This window comes from Camelina sativa, chromosome 7 (assembly GCF_000633955.1).
Source record: "Camelina sativa cultivar DH55 chromosome 7, Cs, whole genome shotgun sequence".
NCBI lineage: Eukaryota > Viridiplantae > Streptophyta > Magnoliopsida > Brassicales > Brassicaceae > Camelina > Camelina sativa.
The window spans coordinates 21,965,025-21,981,572 of NC_025691.1; the positions used below are offsets into that span (position 1 = coordinate 21,965,025).

Sequence of the window (16,548 nt, forward strand, 5' to 3'; positions counted from 1 at the left end):
AATAGATTGAACCAAATGGGAACTTATCCGTATCAGGTCCATCAAAAATCCTCTCCCAAACTTGACGTGAATGTGGACACTCAAATAAGGTATGGTTAATAGACTCTTCCTCCAAGTCACATCTCTTGCATATCGTGTCACAACTAACTCCCCAGGAGGCTAATCGCACCGTCACCGGAAGAGAACCCGAAGTTATCTGACAGAAGAAGTGTTTGATTTTAGGTGGTACCAGAAGATCCNCACTCTAGAAGAACAAGCTAAGCAATCAGCCTTCACATTTGACGTCCTTGGGATCTTGATAAGGGTGAAAGGAGACAATGAGGCACTAAGCACCTGAAACTCCTCCAAAAGCGTTGAGAAAACCGGCCACTCCTCCGGAGCTTGCACCATCGCTAATAACTCTGCAGAATCCGTCTCGAATCTCTGGCAATCAATCCCTCTGGAACAGAGACACTCCATCGCCCATAATAATGCTTCTAACTCTGAAAGAAGTGGGGATGCACTGCAACGTTGACATTTGGCACCCATTACCAAAGTCTGATTCTCACCATCACCACACCACCATCCTAACCCTGAATGTGGTTCTGTGGCTTTCCACGAGCCATCAACCTGACAATGAATTAACAACTCCGGCGTAATCAAAGAATCCGTCAAAACGGTGTCAACCCTTGCAGTGAATTGGGATTCCTTCCACCACAATTGTTCACGTAAAGCCTGATTAATGATATCCATTGGCTCTGATTGTAATCCTTGAAAAACTTTTTTATTCCTATCCTTCCATAAGAACCAGACCAGCCACGGAATCGAGCTATGAGTAGTGCCTAAAGCCATATGTGCTAAACCTTTGCTATATATAAAATCCAAAATTGAATAGATTGAACCAAATGGGAATTGATCCGTATCAGGTCCATCAAAAATCCTCTCCCAAACTTGACGTGAATGTGGACACTCAAATAAGGTATGGTTAATAGACTCTTCCTCCAAGTCACATCTCTTGCATATCGTGTCACAATTAACTCCCCAGGAGGCTAATCGCACCGTCACCGGAAGAGAACCCGAAGTTATCTGACAGAAGAAGTGTTTGATTTTAGGTGGTACCAGAAGATCCCAAGCCTTAGCCTTCAGGGCATTAAAATTGGGACCAAACTCAATTTCAGCCTTCATATCTTGAGCTACCTTATAACCTGACTTAACCGAATACCGGCCCGATTGTGTATAATGCCACACCAATCGATCTGGTCTAAAAGACTTGCTAATAGGCAAACTAAGAATAGTTTGAATATCCTCCGGAGCCATATATTCCTGAAGTATAGGTAAATGCCATTCTTTAGTCCGAGGATTAATCAAATGGTTTACCATTAAATTTGGGTGAAGTTGCTATCCCCTACCATTTGCAAGTCGAGGGTGTTGATCAGGGATCCACGGATCACGCCAAACCGATATGTTGAACCCTGAGCCAATCGTCCAACGGGCTCCTTTTTCCACTACACTTTTATTTGAAAAATGCTTCTCCACCCAAAGGCGGGAGAATAAGGTTTTTTTGCCATTAACGGATGTTTGTTCCTGAAATATCGACTCCTAAAAACTTGAGCAAACAAAGAATCCGGAAACTGTATTAAACGCCAATACTGTTTAGCCAATAGCGCATCATTAAAAAACTCCAAATCCCGAAATCCCAGACCTCCCTCAGATTTATCTTTACACATTTTATCCCAAGCCACCCAGTGGAGCCCCCGATCTTTCCCATCAGAACTCCACCAAAAATTGGAAATAGCACTCGTCAATTTGGATGTTAACCCTTGAGGAAGTTTGAAGCAAGACATGACATGCGTAGGAAGGGCCAAGGCCACCGACTTTAATAAAACTTCCTTCCCTCCCTTAGATAAAATTTTTGCTGTCCAACCATTAACCCGGTCATTCAACCTATCTCGAATGTAACCGAAGACTTGTACTCTCGAACCTCCGAGGCTCTCAGGAATTCCCAAATAGGAGCCCATACCCCCTTCATTGGAAATTCCAATGACAGTTTTTACCTTGTCCTTGACCTCTGAAGGCACTTTTTTACCAAACATAATCGATGATTTATCCAAATTAACCTCCTGGCCGGATGCTTTACCATAGTTGCCTATGACATCCATAACCGTTGAGCATTGTTCTTCATCCGCTTTACAAAAACAGACTATCATCCGCGAACAACAAATGAGAAATAGGAGGAGAATCTCGGGCAATCTTAATGCCCGATATTTTTCCTTCCCTCTCTGCCTTTATTATATTAGCAATCAACACCTCAGTACACAGAATAAACAGATAAGGGGATAAAGGATCCCCCTGTCGCAGGCCCAGTTTTGGCCTAATGGAGCCACGCGGTTGACCATTAAGCAACACCTGATAGGAACCCGAACTCACGCACCACATTATCCAAGAGATCCATCTGGAATCAAAGCATAGCCTTATTAAGACCGCCTTCAAAAAATCCCATTCAACTCGGTCATAGGCCTTGCTCATATCCGTTTTGAAAGCCAAAAATCCCGAACTGCACATCCTATTGGTCTGTAAACCATGAAACCTCTCTTGTGCCACCAGAATATTATCTGTAATTAACCGTCTAGAAACAAAGGCCGATTGTGTTTCAGAAACAATCGAGGGCAAAATATTTTTTAACCGGAAACAAAGAATCTTCGATATGATCTTATAACCCACATTACACAAACTAATAGGCCTGAATTCTGCCATTCTTTTAGGCACTTGCACCTTCGGGATCAGACAAATATTAGTTTCATTAATTCTGGGATCAAACTTCCCAGTCCGAAAGAAATCCCTAACGAGAGCAACCAAATCCCCTTTAAGATGAGGCCAAAACCTCTGAAAGAAAAGTGCGGTCATCCCATCCGGCCCCAGAGTTTTCTCCGGATGCATTGCAAATAAGGCCTTACGAACTTCCAGCTCTGATATATCTTTAGTTAGCTCCCTATTCATACGTTCGGTAACAAAAGGATTGACCGCTTGTACCATCTCTGAAATACCACACACATCCGATTGAGCAAACAGCTTATTGAAATAACCTGATGCAATCCTCTCCATACCCTCATTCGATTCATCCCAAACATCCTCTGTATAAAACAGCCCCACAATCTTATTCCTAACCCTCCTCTGTTTAGTAGAAGCATGAAAGAAACTAGTATTCTTATTCCCAACCCGCAACCAAAATTTTCGACTTTTCTGTTGCCAATACAATTCCTCATCATGATAGGCATCCTTTAACTTCTTCTCAATAATGTGAATTTCCGCTTGCGAAATAGAATAATCTTTTTTAGCATCCTCTAAAGCCGTCTTTAGGGAAGATATAAGATTATTACTATTCGGAACATTCTGCTTCCTCCACCATGAGATAGAATTCCTACAATTTTTTATTTTATCCACAAACACTGGTATTCTGAAACTTCTAGTACGATTCCACCCCGATTCCATGGCTCCGGAAAACCCCGCTTTCCCCATCCACCGCTTATCAAAACGAAATTGACGAAAGCGCCGCCCATCAGCTTTCGCACAAGAGGCTAATATAGGGCGATGATCCAATCCTATCATTTCCAGATAATCCACTCGCGAGCAAGGAAAAAGTGTATGCCAATCTTCATTCCCTAGAGCGCGATCCAACCTACAACGGACCACCTGGTTATTGCAGCGATTACCTCGCCAGAAAAGTAAATCCCCATAACACGGAAATTCTAACATCCCACATTCTCGAATCATTGAGATAAACGGAAGGAAGGATGAGGCCGATCTTATCTCGCCTACCAATTTTTCATGATTACCAATTAGTTCATTAAAATCACCAATCATAAACCAAGGATCCTGCCGAATAGCACCAATTTGAATTAATTTGTCCCAAACCACCTGTCTACACCCGGACACGGGATCTCCATAAACGAAAGTAATAAAAAAGATTTGAGATCCCAAAAAAGCTTGAACATCAATTAACCGATCGCAGGCAGAAGTAACTTCAAGTTTAATGTTATTATTATAAAAAATAGCTAAACCACCGCTAGACTCACATGGTTCAACCGTATACAAATGATGATAACGAAATTTATTCTGAAAATTTTGTAAATGAGAAAAACATCTTTTTGTTTCTGATAAAAATAAAATATCTGTGTTATTCTGCTTCCATAAATCCTTCATAGCCTGGTTGACATGCCCCAAATCCTTAACAAGGGAAGGAGATAACAGAACAGTACCTTGTGGGGCATCGTCGTCGGTCTCTGACACACCCTTCTCTGTATCCGTCTGAGCATCCTCATCATCAGCAGCAGTATCGTCAGCCTGACCCTCACCCTCCTGGTATTCCCATCCTCGAGAAGATCATCAGAACTCACGGAGAACCCAACCTCATTATCTCCTTCACTAGCCCCAATAACATCCTCCATCAGTGCATCCTTCTCTCGATCCACCACATCAGCAGCCGTAGGGACTTCAGACTCAAGAACACCACCAACCTGCGAACCATTCTTCTGCTTGGCCTGATGCAAAGGTTTTGGCCAGGCAGGGCCATTCCCCTTCCTAGGAGGATGCGATCGTGCTTGTTGAACCATGACATTACCCGGACCCTCTCTGCCCTCCGCATATCTCCCATGACTCCTTTGCTGGTCCAAGTCTCCCTAACTCTTAGCCTGATATCTAAAACCACTCTTTGAACTCTCACCAATACGTTGTTGATGGTGATCCCAGTCTCTATTTACCTCTGAATTAATATCCAAAGAACGCTTAGCATTTTCCTTGGCTTTCCCCAGGCCCCCTCAAAATGTTGAACAATCGGTTTTAACAATGGCTGATTCCATGAACCTCCTCTCCTATCAAAAATTTCACCCTGACCCCGACCCCCTCACTCTTGCTTAGCTCTGGACAGACCTTCACATCATGTGTCAGCCTAAAACAATGACTGCAAAAACCAAGGAGCTTCTCATACTCTAGTGAGACCACCACCTCATCACCAGTGTTAAACGGAACCACCAGGTGAAAAATGAGAGGATTAAACCCATTTATAGTGACAAAGAGACTACCAGATTCCTCATCTACATCACAGAGAATTCCTATTTTCAACAAAGATTCCATATGCTGGACCGTCGGATTCATCAATCTCCCAATGTGAGTGAGAGAGAATTGTTGAATACGTTGAGCCATCAGAGAGTTTGAGATTTTCACCGTATCTGTTCGAACCAAAGCAGCCTTCCCTTTGTTGAGATTCATTTGAGCCATGATAACCTTAACAAAACCGGAAACAGTATAAGAACCCTTTGACGACACAGAAACACACCGCAATAACGACTTGAAAACAAAGGTGTCTCGTAATAAAATTGTTTCTCCGAAAAGGAATGAAGAAAGTGAGATGAAGAAACAAAACACAACACAAAGCCAAATAAATACCCATGGACCATAATCGGAAAACACTATCTCCAATAAACAAAGAATCCTTAAGCCAGCTAGTAAATCGTGAATCATAAGCATATAGGATATTTGCTTACCCAAAAACATCTGAAACCAAATCTCCCTCATTCCATTTCACTTTCACACCTGAATCGCCCATCAAAACTATATGCGAATCCCCAATAGACCAGAATCATATCCAAGCTAATCATATCTTTCACAATCAGTGATACCAACCAAACACCCGATTGCGAAATCAGGAGATCGAGATCCCTCACTTTCCAAATCCCAGATTCCTCACCCGTCGAGAAAATCCGACACCGAATCGCCCTCTTTCCATATTCACACCCGAATCGCCCTTCCAAACCAAAAACGAATCCCCAATATACCAGAGCCATATCCAAGCAGATCGGATCCTTCACAAACAATGATACCAGCCAAACACCCGATCGCAAATTTCGGAAAGCGAGATCCCTCTCTCCCCAATCCCTAGATACCAGATCCACCGGAACCTGTTCTACCACCATTAAAGGCAATAGAGATCGCTGATCTCCATCGATACGATCCAAAAACCCAAATAGAAGCAACCAAGACACATCTCGAAAACCGCCGCCGAGAACCATTCAACACGAAACCCTAATCGCCATCGCCATCGCTTCTTTTTTTTTTTTATATGACTAATGATTTGTATATTTTAATTATATATCCTCTTTATATCTATATATTATATAGGTTTATCGGTTTAAAAAATTAGGTTTACCGGTTTAAATTGTTAAATTCAGATATAACATGTGGTATACCGTAGTACTGATTGTTTATTTTACATAATCGTAATTTAATAAACTTAATTAGATATACATATACCTAATATTCAAACGTCGATGGTGTTAACAAAATAATGAACTGATGATTTACTAACAGTTAATAAAATAATTTTACCCAAACCCATTCGGCTAGATATCCAAACACCAATTTTCTTTTTTGCTTAAGTACAATAAGCACATTTTTCAAAATCCAAATAAAGAAAATGCAAAAATATATAGTACCAAAAATCTTGCTAATCAAGTATACATTACTTCAAAATATCTTAATTTTAGAATTGTTTACATATGATTCAGAAATAAGTTATGAAATATAATATTTATTTTTATTTTTCCTTTTTTTAGCAGATAAAATGAACAAATATGTATTGACGTAAAGATTAATTTGGGATTTGCACATACATTTTTAATGTTATCATTAGATATTGTAATGAATTAATGAGATATTTTAGGAAATATTTAGGAATTTTACATAACAAATATTTAATGAGATATTGTAATTAGTCGTTGATTGATTAAGGAGATATTTTAGGAATTTTGTTCTGCACAAAATCTTGGTTTTAAATTTCATTTTATAAATTAAAATTAAAAATGTTTATTGCCAATGGCATGCCTGTAAATAGGTGTGAACTTCATGATTTATTTCATAAATGTCTCCAAAAATGTATATATAGATATATTATCTGCTAGTTCGATTCAATACAATGTTTCTTTGATTAGATATGAAGAGGATTTAAAACAAGGCAAATCACACATAAATTTTTAGAGAATCTTGTAATCATCTGAGCAGTAGTTTACTATTAATTAGTTGATAAATTGATAATGATCACTTTAATTAGTAAAACTAGCCATATATATTGTATACACTCTAATACTAAGCATATGGTCTTTTGTGAATTCCAAAAATCAAATTTAGATAGATTGAAGGAATTCTTATAGAAAATGCAAATTTTAGGCAAATTTTACTTATATGCCTGTTTTGCTAAAATCTTATGAATTTGTCATTTTCAAAAATTTTAAAATGTCTATATTAATGATTTTTTCTTTTGCTGAAATACATACTTTATAACAAATACTAAATCCTATGAACAAATAGAACCGACTAAACATAAATATAATAAATAAAATGTATCTTACGTATTTTGTAGCATCAAAATAATAAATTTATAAGATTTTAGAAGAAATGACAAAAATTTTAAATGCAACTAAAAAATGACATATGGATAATTAATTTTACACTGAACTGTATACATAAGTATTCATCTGCTATACGTCATACATCCGATGGAAGTCTATGTAATTCATGTAACATGCTACTGTAGTAAAATATGTGGGGCACTGTTATGGTATGTTATACTAATTCTGGATCTGAAAGTCTAGCTATCTAATCTATCTTAACATTTTTTAAGTACATTTTTGTGTCATCATCTCTTATCTTTGTATCCAAACAAGTCTCAACTAAATTCTCTACAATTCTTACAATCAAACACAATCATTTCCTTATTTGATAATATTAATTTTCTAAAATATATTTATCCAATTTAAATAAATATGTTAGATTAAAATATAATTCTCCTTTCATTTTTATGAATTTATATTTAATTATTTTAATTACTATTCAATACATAAAGTTAATAAAATTTTAGAATTTTTCAGTATATAATGTGATTTGAATTTTTATAAACGGATATATATTAAAAATTATCTTAGGATATTTGTAACCAAACAAGTATATCCACATATAGAGCTCGGAATACATTTTTGGAGTATAATAGGGTGCCATCACTTTTTGCCAACTTCGGGTCGGGTTTTTAACTAAAATTATAACTGATTCAATTATCCCGATCCTCCTTAAGATTGCCAAATATTTTGGGATGGTTTTTAATCCATAGCATACTTATTTACATCCAATAAATGCCCATTGTATCTTAGGAAATATCTAATTTGCATGCCGAATTTTTAGGACCGAGTTTGACAAAAAGAATTGATAATCCAATTTATGTAATCACATCCTCTTAATCACATCCCTATGATATAGCAACTAATTCAAGATGAATACATCTTAGGAAATATCTAATTTGCGTTTAATAAACGATTACATATTTGGTAAGATCTTATTAGCTTTAAATGTACACTATTAATCCAATAATATCAATTGAGAATCATAATAAGAATATGCCAGATCATTCATTCCTAAATCATAACTAACAAATCGTAAAATGTATATTCTCAACTTACGAATCAAGAATTTCTACAAAACTCTACCTACAACCGTTAACAGTATATATATATCAACAAAATAATAGACCTGTGGTGTACCACGGGGTAAAACCTAGTTGTGCTTATATTATGTAACATGATTTGAAGGGATTTATTAAAAAAAAATTGAATTGTCGTCGCTATCTAATTCTGGATTTGAAAGTCTAGCTATCTAATTGTTTTCTTGTAAGAACGTGGTGAGAATCATTTCTTTATTTGAAAATGATCCCCTATATAATAAAACGGAAGTACACGACATTTTTTCGTAGACTATATAATAGATATATTTATGATTTTTTGGTTATAAACTTGTGACATAGGTGTATCATAATATACGGGTTAGTCTGATTTTTGGTAAGTAAGGATAGTATGGATTTAGTTAATTATAGTAACATATAAATCAATTATAGATAACATTTAAAAGATAAGGAAATCTCTCAACCTAATTAAAACAAAAATATGTGATTCTTCTTTCATATTTATTTTATTTTATATTTAAATTATTTTAATTTTTATCTAATATATTTAGTTAATAAAATTTGTGATTTTTTCTGCATATGATGTAATTAAAATTTTTTTAAACAGACATATATTGCTCAACTGATGAATAAAAAAATATATACAAAATGCTCTACATCACCTAAGAAAACTAGACAAAGATTCAAAGTCATATTAATAAAAAATATACCAAAATGATTCTGAATACGAATGAGCAGACACCTTGATTTATCAGGCATTAAAATTAAAAAATTTATGCATTTTATTATGGTTCTTTATTTTAAAGAATTTCAACTTTTAATAACTTTAAAAATTCAAATGTATATTTTTAAAAGTTTTTTAAAGATTATTAATATTTCAATTATTAAAATTTATCTTTTTATAAAATGTTTAAGATATGAATAATATTTAAACTTTATAAAAAGTTCAAATATTAGAAGTATTTCAATTTCTAAAATAATAAAAATTATTCAAACATTTTAAATTTTAATAATATATACGAATTAAAATATCACATGATGGGTTATATGGCAGGACATGTTTGAGTTGATATTAATAGAAAATTCAAATGTCATTAATTCGATGCTACACGGATAAAATATCATCTCATTATTTTATGAACTTTTTAAAAACTTTAAAGATTATAAATATTTTAATTATTAAAACATTTAATTTTTATAACTGTTTAAGATATGAATAATATTTAAACTTTGTAAGAAGTTCAAATATTATAAGTAGTTCAATTTCTAAAAAAAAGAAACTTTATTAAAACATTTAAATTTAAAAAATATATTTAGATTTTTATGAAGTTTTTTTTCGGTATACAACGAATTAAAATATTACACGACGGGTTACATGGCTAGACATGTTTAATTAGATATTAATAGAAACTTAAAATGTCATTATTTCGGTGCTACATAGATAAAATATCATCTCATTATTTTGTTAACAATATGAATATTAGATTAATAGACGTATCTAATCAAATTGATTAATTAATACTGTAACAAAATAATTAATATGCGGTATAGTGTAGATTAAGTCATATAATTAATAATGAAAATACAATATATAATTTCAAAAACTAAACAAATCAAATAAAATTAACAAACAGAAATTAATATTTTTATCAAATAACTTAAACTGCAATGTACCGCAGGTCAAAATCTAAATCTATTAGAATATATCTTACAAAATAGATGTTATTTTCATAAATTATATTCAACATGTGATTTCATGGCATAGTGTTTGAGCAAAAAAAAATTTAAACAAATAAAACAATCATATATATAACATTTTAAATAAAAATTACAAAATAAATTAAATAAATGTTAACCTGTGCTCTAGCACGGGTTTAATTCTAGTTGTTTTAATAAACTGTAGTAGAAAGAAAGGATGTGGGCAGAAACAGATATGTAGAAGATAATTCGTACGTAGATCTATTGGCATTTTGTTCTAGTTTGACAACAAAAATTTACATAGATATATTATCTGCTAGTTCGATTCAGTATAATGTTTTCTTTGATTAGATATGAAGAGTATTTAAAACAAGGCAAATCACACATAAAACTTTTAGAGAATCTTGTAATCAATCAGAGCAGTAGTTTACAATTAGTTGATAAATTTATAATGATCACATTAATTGGTAAAACTAGCCATATATGTTGTATGTTATGCGCTCTAATACTAACCGTATCCTTCTTGAATTCCAAAAATCATATTCAGATAGATTGAAGGGATTCTTATAGAAAATGCTATTTTTAGGCAAATTTTACGTATATGCCTGTTTTGCTAAAATCTTATGAATTTTTCATTTTCAAACATTTAAAAATGTCTATATTAATGATTTTTTCTAAAATACATACTTTATAACAAATACTAAATCCTAAGAACAAATATAACCGACTAAATGTAAATATAACAAGTAAACCTCATCTAATCGTATTTTTGTACCAAGAAAATAATAAATTTATGAAATTTTAGACGAGATGACAAAATTTATAAATGCCACAAAAAATGACATATGAACTATACTTATATTCATCTGCTATAAATAATACATCCGATGGAAGTCTATGTAATTTAAGTAACATGCTACTGCTATAAATAATACATCCCATGGAAGACTATGTAATTCAAGTAACATGCTACTGTAGTAAATATGGGGAATCAGTGGGGCACTGTTATGGTATCCCTACTATTAATCGTAAAACATTTTAATCAAGTAACCTTAGTTTTGTAAGAAATTATAATTAAATGCTATTGGAATTATGACCAAATAATTTATTTGCGATAAAGATAAAAGCGTAATTATATTGGTTCTGAAATCGGACAAACACGCGGATCTTTTTTACCCATTAATCTGACCTGATTTTACCATTTAATCTCAGCCGTTTATTATATTCTTGAGAATAAATCTGAACCGTTCAATTGACTGAGTGTACTAAACCTAAATTTTATTTTTCTTTCGCCTATGCTCTCTCTCTCTCTCGCCGTCTCTCCCAAATGGAGAGTTAAAGATTTTTTTTCTTTTTTGTCGACAAAGTCGAAGAGATGATAAGAGGAAGAGAAGAAGGCAAAGAATTTTGGTCAAACATCGTGTATATGCTAAGGTATTTTGTTTCTTTTATCTTTTAATTAAGTTTAGATTTTAAATCTATGTTTGATGATTAAAACCAAGTGTAATTAGAATTTTGTTTCTGAATCTTGATGTAGAATGGTTTTGGATTCTTCTCTGGTCATCAATACGATTATAAGATGATAAAACTCAGTCTAAACTTAATTAAAAGAAAAAAGAAACAAAAACCCAAAACCATATTTTACCATTAATGTTTGTTTGTTTATTGAAAGAAAAAAAAAAAACTCTGAGCCTATATCATTTTTGCTTACTTAAACATGAAGATTTCAGTCAATTGATATACTCTTTTTTTATAGCTCGATCTTCGGCTGAAGCTATGGCACAAAGTAATTGGGAAGCTTACAAGATGTAAGTTGTTTTTGTATTTTAATGAGACCTTATTTTGTTCATTTCCCAGATTTTTATTTCTTCTTAGTTTCATGTTTTTGGGTTTTGTAGGATTGACGTTTATATATACGTATGATCATTTGGTGAAGAATAAAACTTCATAATACTGCAAAATCGTTTATGATTGAAGGAAAGGTTTCACCTGATCGAGCTGGTAATTATATGACTTTCGTGATCAGAGTAACTATATGAGAAACAAGAATATTAAACCATCGGAATAGTTTGATGGTCATCATCATGATTTTAAGATGGCTACCTTTCACATTCTCTTTTGTTAATTCACATCATAATTGGTATTGTTTAGGTACGATGAAATGAGGCAGAAGTTCAATCGAATACATTGCTGGAGGTAAATTCATCATCTTCTTGCGCTGTTATTCTATATTTAGTGTTTATATGCATTATTAGAAGAATTTGTGATATCTTCTTGATTTGGTTTCGTTTTTTCAGGTGCTACCCATAACTCAATCAAACTGGCCCAGGTAAATGACTGTTAAACCTTATCCTCGTAAATATTTTTAAATGTTAGTACCTTTGTTGCTTAACCTTACAATTTATTTGATTACTGCAGTGGATGCTTCAAACTCTTTAGGCAACCAGTTACATGGGATCCATTGGAAAGGACAAATATGGAGAGGCAATGAAGGTTGCTACCGCAGCTGGTGTCAATGTGAGTCTTCTTTAGGTTTAGTTATTGGTGTTTGGTTCTGATTTAAGTCCATATCAACAGGTGCTATAAACTGTTTATTACCTATTGTTCTATATCCAGGTCCACTCTTTTGGAGATGAGTCAAAACCTACCAGAACTTGCCGTGTCTGTGTTCTTGGTGGAGAAAGGTTAGGTTACAATCAATCTTTATATTTGCTTTTGATTATTTTCTTAATAAGATGTCCTTCTGTTGAGTTGTATTGAGGCGTGTCTCCCTTTTTTTGTAGGTCGCTCATTGCAAATCTTTCTGCTGCAAGCTGCTACAAGGTTGAACACTTGCATAAGCATGAGTATTGGGCTCTAGGTAATCTACTGCCTTTTTTTATAGAGTTTACTTTATGAGATTTTATACTTTCATATGTTGGAATCTGCTGAGATTTTGTGAAACATGTTTCTTTTTTGGTAGTTGGGAATGCTAAGTTCTACTACATTGATGGATTCTTCGTCACAATATATCACCATAATCCATTCAGTTGGTATGTGAACATGCAGCTGCTAACAAGAAGCTAAGAAGACATGATCCTTTATGAGAACCAGACATGTCATATTTTGTAATGTCTTCTCTTTGATCAGATTTCAACACATTTCTCTACTGTTTCTTTCTAACAGTAGCAAGAATCAAGGTTTACTGACATCTGAAATATCTATCTACTCTCAGTTAGTACATGATTTTTTCTATTAAGAATTTTTTTATTAAGAATCTTAGTTATTGGATAAGTTGAGGTTTGTTTAGTTTTAGCAACCAGATGGAATCTTATAGAATCGTCAGTTTGGTAGATAACATCCATGTTGTTTCTTCTTACGTTCTTTGTTTTTAATTTTGTGTACAAAATCAATTTGTGTGACATGTTTTTGTTGGGTATATTGTAATGTTCTCTGTTGAACAAATCGACAATGCACATTTTTGGATGAACTAAATTTTTTGTTTTCAAACCAATAAAAAAGATTTGACAATCTGCAACAAGTTTTGATTCGATTAAATTGGTTTCTTTTTTACAATTATATTTTCTATATTTAGTCTTTAGAATTATGGTAAGAATATAAGGTTATTNGTTGAGTTGTATTGAGGCGTGTCTCCCTTTTTTTGTAGGTCGCTCATTGCAAATCTTTCTGCTGCAAGCTGCTACAAGGTTGAACACTTGCATAAGCATGAGTATTGGGCTCTAGGTAATCTACTGCCTTTTTTTATAGAGTTTACTTTATGAGATTTTATACTTTCATATGTTGGAATCTGCTGAGATTTTGTGAAACATGTTTCTTTTTTGGTAGTTGGGAATGTTAAGTTCTACTACATTGATGGATTCTTCGTCACAATATATCACCATAATCCATTCAGTTGGTATGTGAACATGCAGCTGCTAACAACAAGCTAAGAAGACATGATCCTTTATGAGAACCAGACATGTCATATTTTGTAATGTCTTCTCTTTGATCAGATTTCAACACATTTCTCTACTGTTTCTTTCTAACAGTAGCAAGAATCAAGGTTTACCGACATCTGAAATATCTATCTACTCTCAGTTAGTACATGATTTTTTCTATTAAGATTTTTTTTATTAAGAATCTTAGTTATTGGATAAGTTGAGGTTTGTTTAGTTTTAGCAACCAGATGGAATCTTATAGAATCGTCAGTTTGGTAGATAACATCCATGTTGTTTCTTCTTATGTTCTTTGTTTTTAATTTTGTGTACAAAATCAATTTGTGTGACATGTTTTTGTTGGGTATATTGTGATGTTCTCTGTTGAACAAATCGACAATGCACATTTTTGGATGAACTAAATTTTTTGTTTTCAAACCAAGAAAAAGGATTTGACAATCTGCAACAAGTTTTGATTCGATTAAATTGGTTTCTTTTTTACAATTATATTTTCTATATTTAGTCTTTAGAATTATGGTAAGAATATAAGGTTATTTGTCAAATTAACGATGTTACATACTTAAATTAGAAATTATATGTATAATTGCGAGTGATTATATGAACTAAATAACAATAAAAGTAATTATAAATACGACAAAATAAATTTTATAATGTATCAAACTCATACTAATTTCATTCTATGGATTAAAAGAAAGCATCTCTATATTATTATTATATAAAATTAATAAATGGGTTAATAATTTATTATGCTTAAATGTAAGGATTACATTTTTGCCATATATTAAATATTTTTGTAACTAAACAAAACGAAAATTATGGAAATGTAATTAAGTAGGGATACAAATCTTAAAGAGATTGCTATATTTGTATCCCGATTTATAATACAAAAAAAAAATCAACTTGAGTAATTCTCTAAAAATAGATTTAATTCTTACCAATTATAATTTCAATTACCAATTTGTGCTGAAATCATATCCGAAATTTTATTTTAAAATTTTACCAGTTATAGTTCCAATTAACAAGTTATAATTCCATTCATTTTATTTTGAGAATCTTGGAAATTTAGTTACCAATCATTTAGATTTTTTTTGTTGAAGCTTAACTTCTCGAGTATTTTTTTCATTCATCTATATAAAGAAATATTATCTCAACCCTTGATACACATTATTTAACGTTTTTGATTTTTTGTACAATTGAGTTTTATAGTTCTTTTAATTAACTGTTTTTTTTATTCTATTTTGTTTGTTTATAACCTTTTTTCAACAACTGACCTAATTTTTTCAAATACACATTATTTAACATTTTTGACTTTTTGTACAATTGAGTTTTATAGTTTTTTTAGTTAACTTTTTTTTATTCTATTTTGTTTTTTATAACCTTTTTTCAACAACTGACCTAATTTTTTTAACATATGATTTTTTATATGTTTTATATTTGTTTCAAAGTTTGTTACTAAAATGCATCATATATATTTACACTCGATAAATATTTAATGTTTAATGTTTTCTTTTTTTCTATATATTCCACTCTTTTATTTCTGATTTACATTTTAAATAATTTGATATCTATGTTCTTTGATATATATTTTTGTTTCTTGCAAGATAAATGATTTTGTGTAAGCTTGTGTCAAATAAATTACAAACTATTCAACAAAAAAAAAATATTTTTGGGGCAGACTTAGCAGATAGGTTGGACACGTTTGCCAGTTTTATTTAAATCATTTGGTTCAGAAAGTTTTAATTTTTTTGCGGCTTTTTCTCTTATTTGATAATTCAAGTTTTTAACGATCGCTAATGAAACGACTTGACCTGGTTTTTTTTATGATAAATAATAAATAATAATAATAATAATAAACTACAACTAGTGTTCTCATACCCACTAGCCACCTAACCACAAGCACAACTAACAGCGGAAATAACATATACCATTGACCAAACAATAATCCACTAACTAAAAACCAATAATCAAATATAACAATACTCCAATATCAAACAACATGAAACAAGGAACCAGCAACCTAGCAAGTTCTAAAGACCCAACTCTAGCAACCTAGCAATGCCAGACAACATCCAATCGAGTCCCTAGAACATCCTCCTCTTCATTGCCTTGATTCCACGATCACACTTTGCCTTTACCTGCATCACAAACACAAATTGCAATGCATGAGTATTTTATAAACACTCAGTAAGGCAATCCTCCCATCTACTGGGCTATACACACAAGCAATAGAGATACTCTAACCATCAAGCAACAATCAACAAACAAACCAGACTCTGCATCGACCGACACAAGGCTTGCATCGACCGACACCAACAGGGACAAGCATCGACCGACACAAAGTATGCATCGGTCGACACAAGGTTCACTTGCATCGACCGATGCTTCCACTTGCATCGATCGACGCATGCTCGACAATACGCGGAAATCCTAGTTGCA

The 16,548-nt window shown here is 32.8% G+C and overlaps 2 long non-coding RNA genes across 3 annotated transcripts; both read left to right on the forward strand.

The window, feature by feature from the left end:
• On the forward strand, positions 11,470–13,651 carry LOC104701905. Of its 2 annotated transcripts, none has more exons than XR_753904.2 (9): positions 11,470–11,611; positions 11,934–11,985; positions 12,076–12,178; positions 12,329–12,373; positions 12,475–12,506; positions 12,596–12,694; positions 12,794–12,861; positions 12,961–13,037; positions 13,140–13,651. It is a non-coding gene; the product is annotated as an uncharacterized LOC104701905 (long non-coding RNA). The 2 variants fall into 2 exon arrangements; XR_002032770.1 differs by having other exon boundaries at positions 12,961–13,000.
• LOC104701906 lies at positions 13,802–14,509 on the forward strand. The gene is made up of 2 exons (XR_753906.2): positions 13,802–13,900; positions 14,003–14,509. It is a non-coding gene; the product is annotated as an uncharacterized LOC104701906 (long non-coding RNA).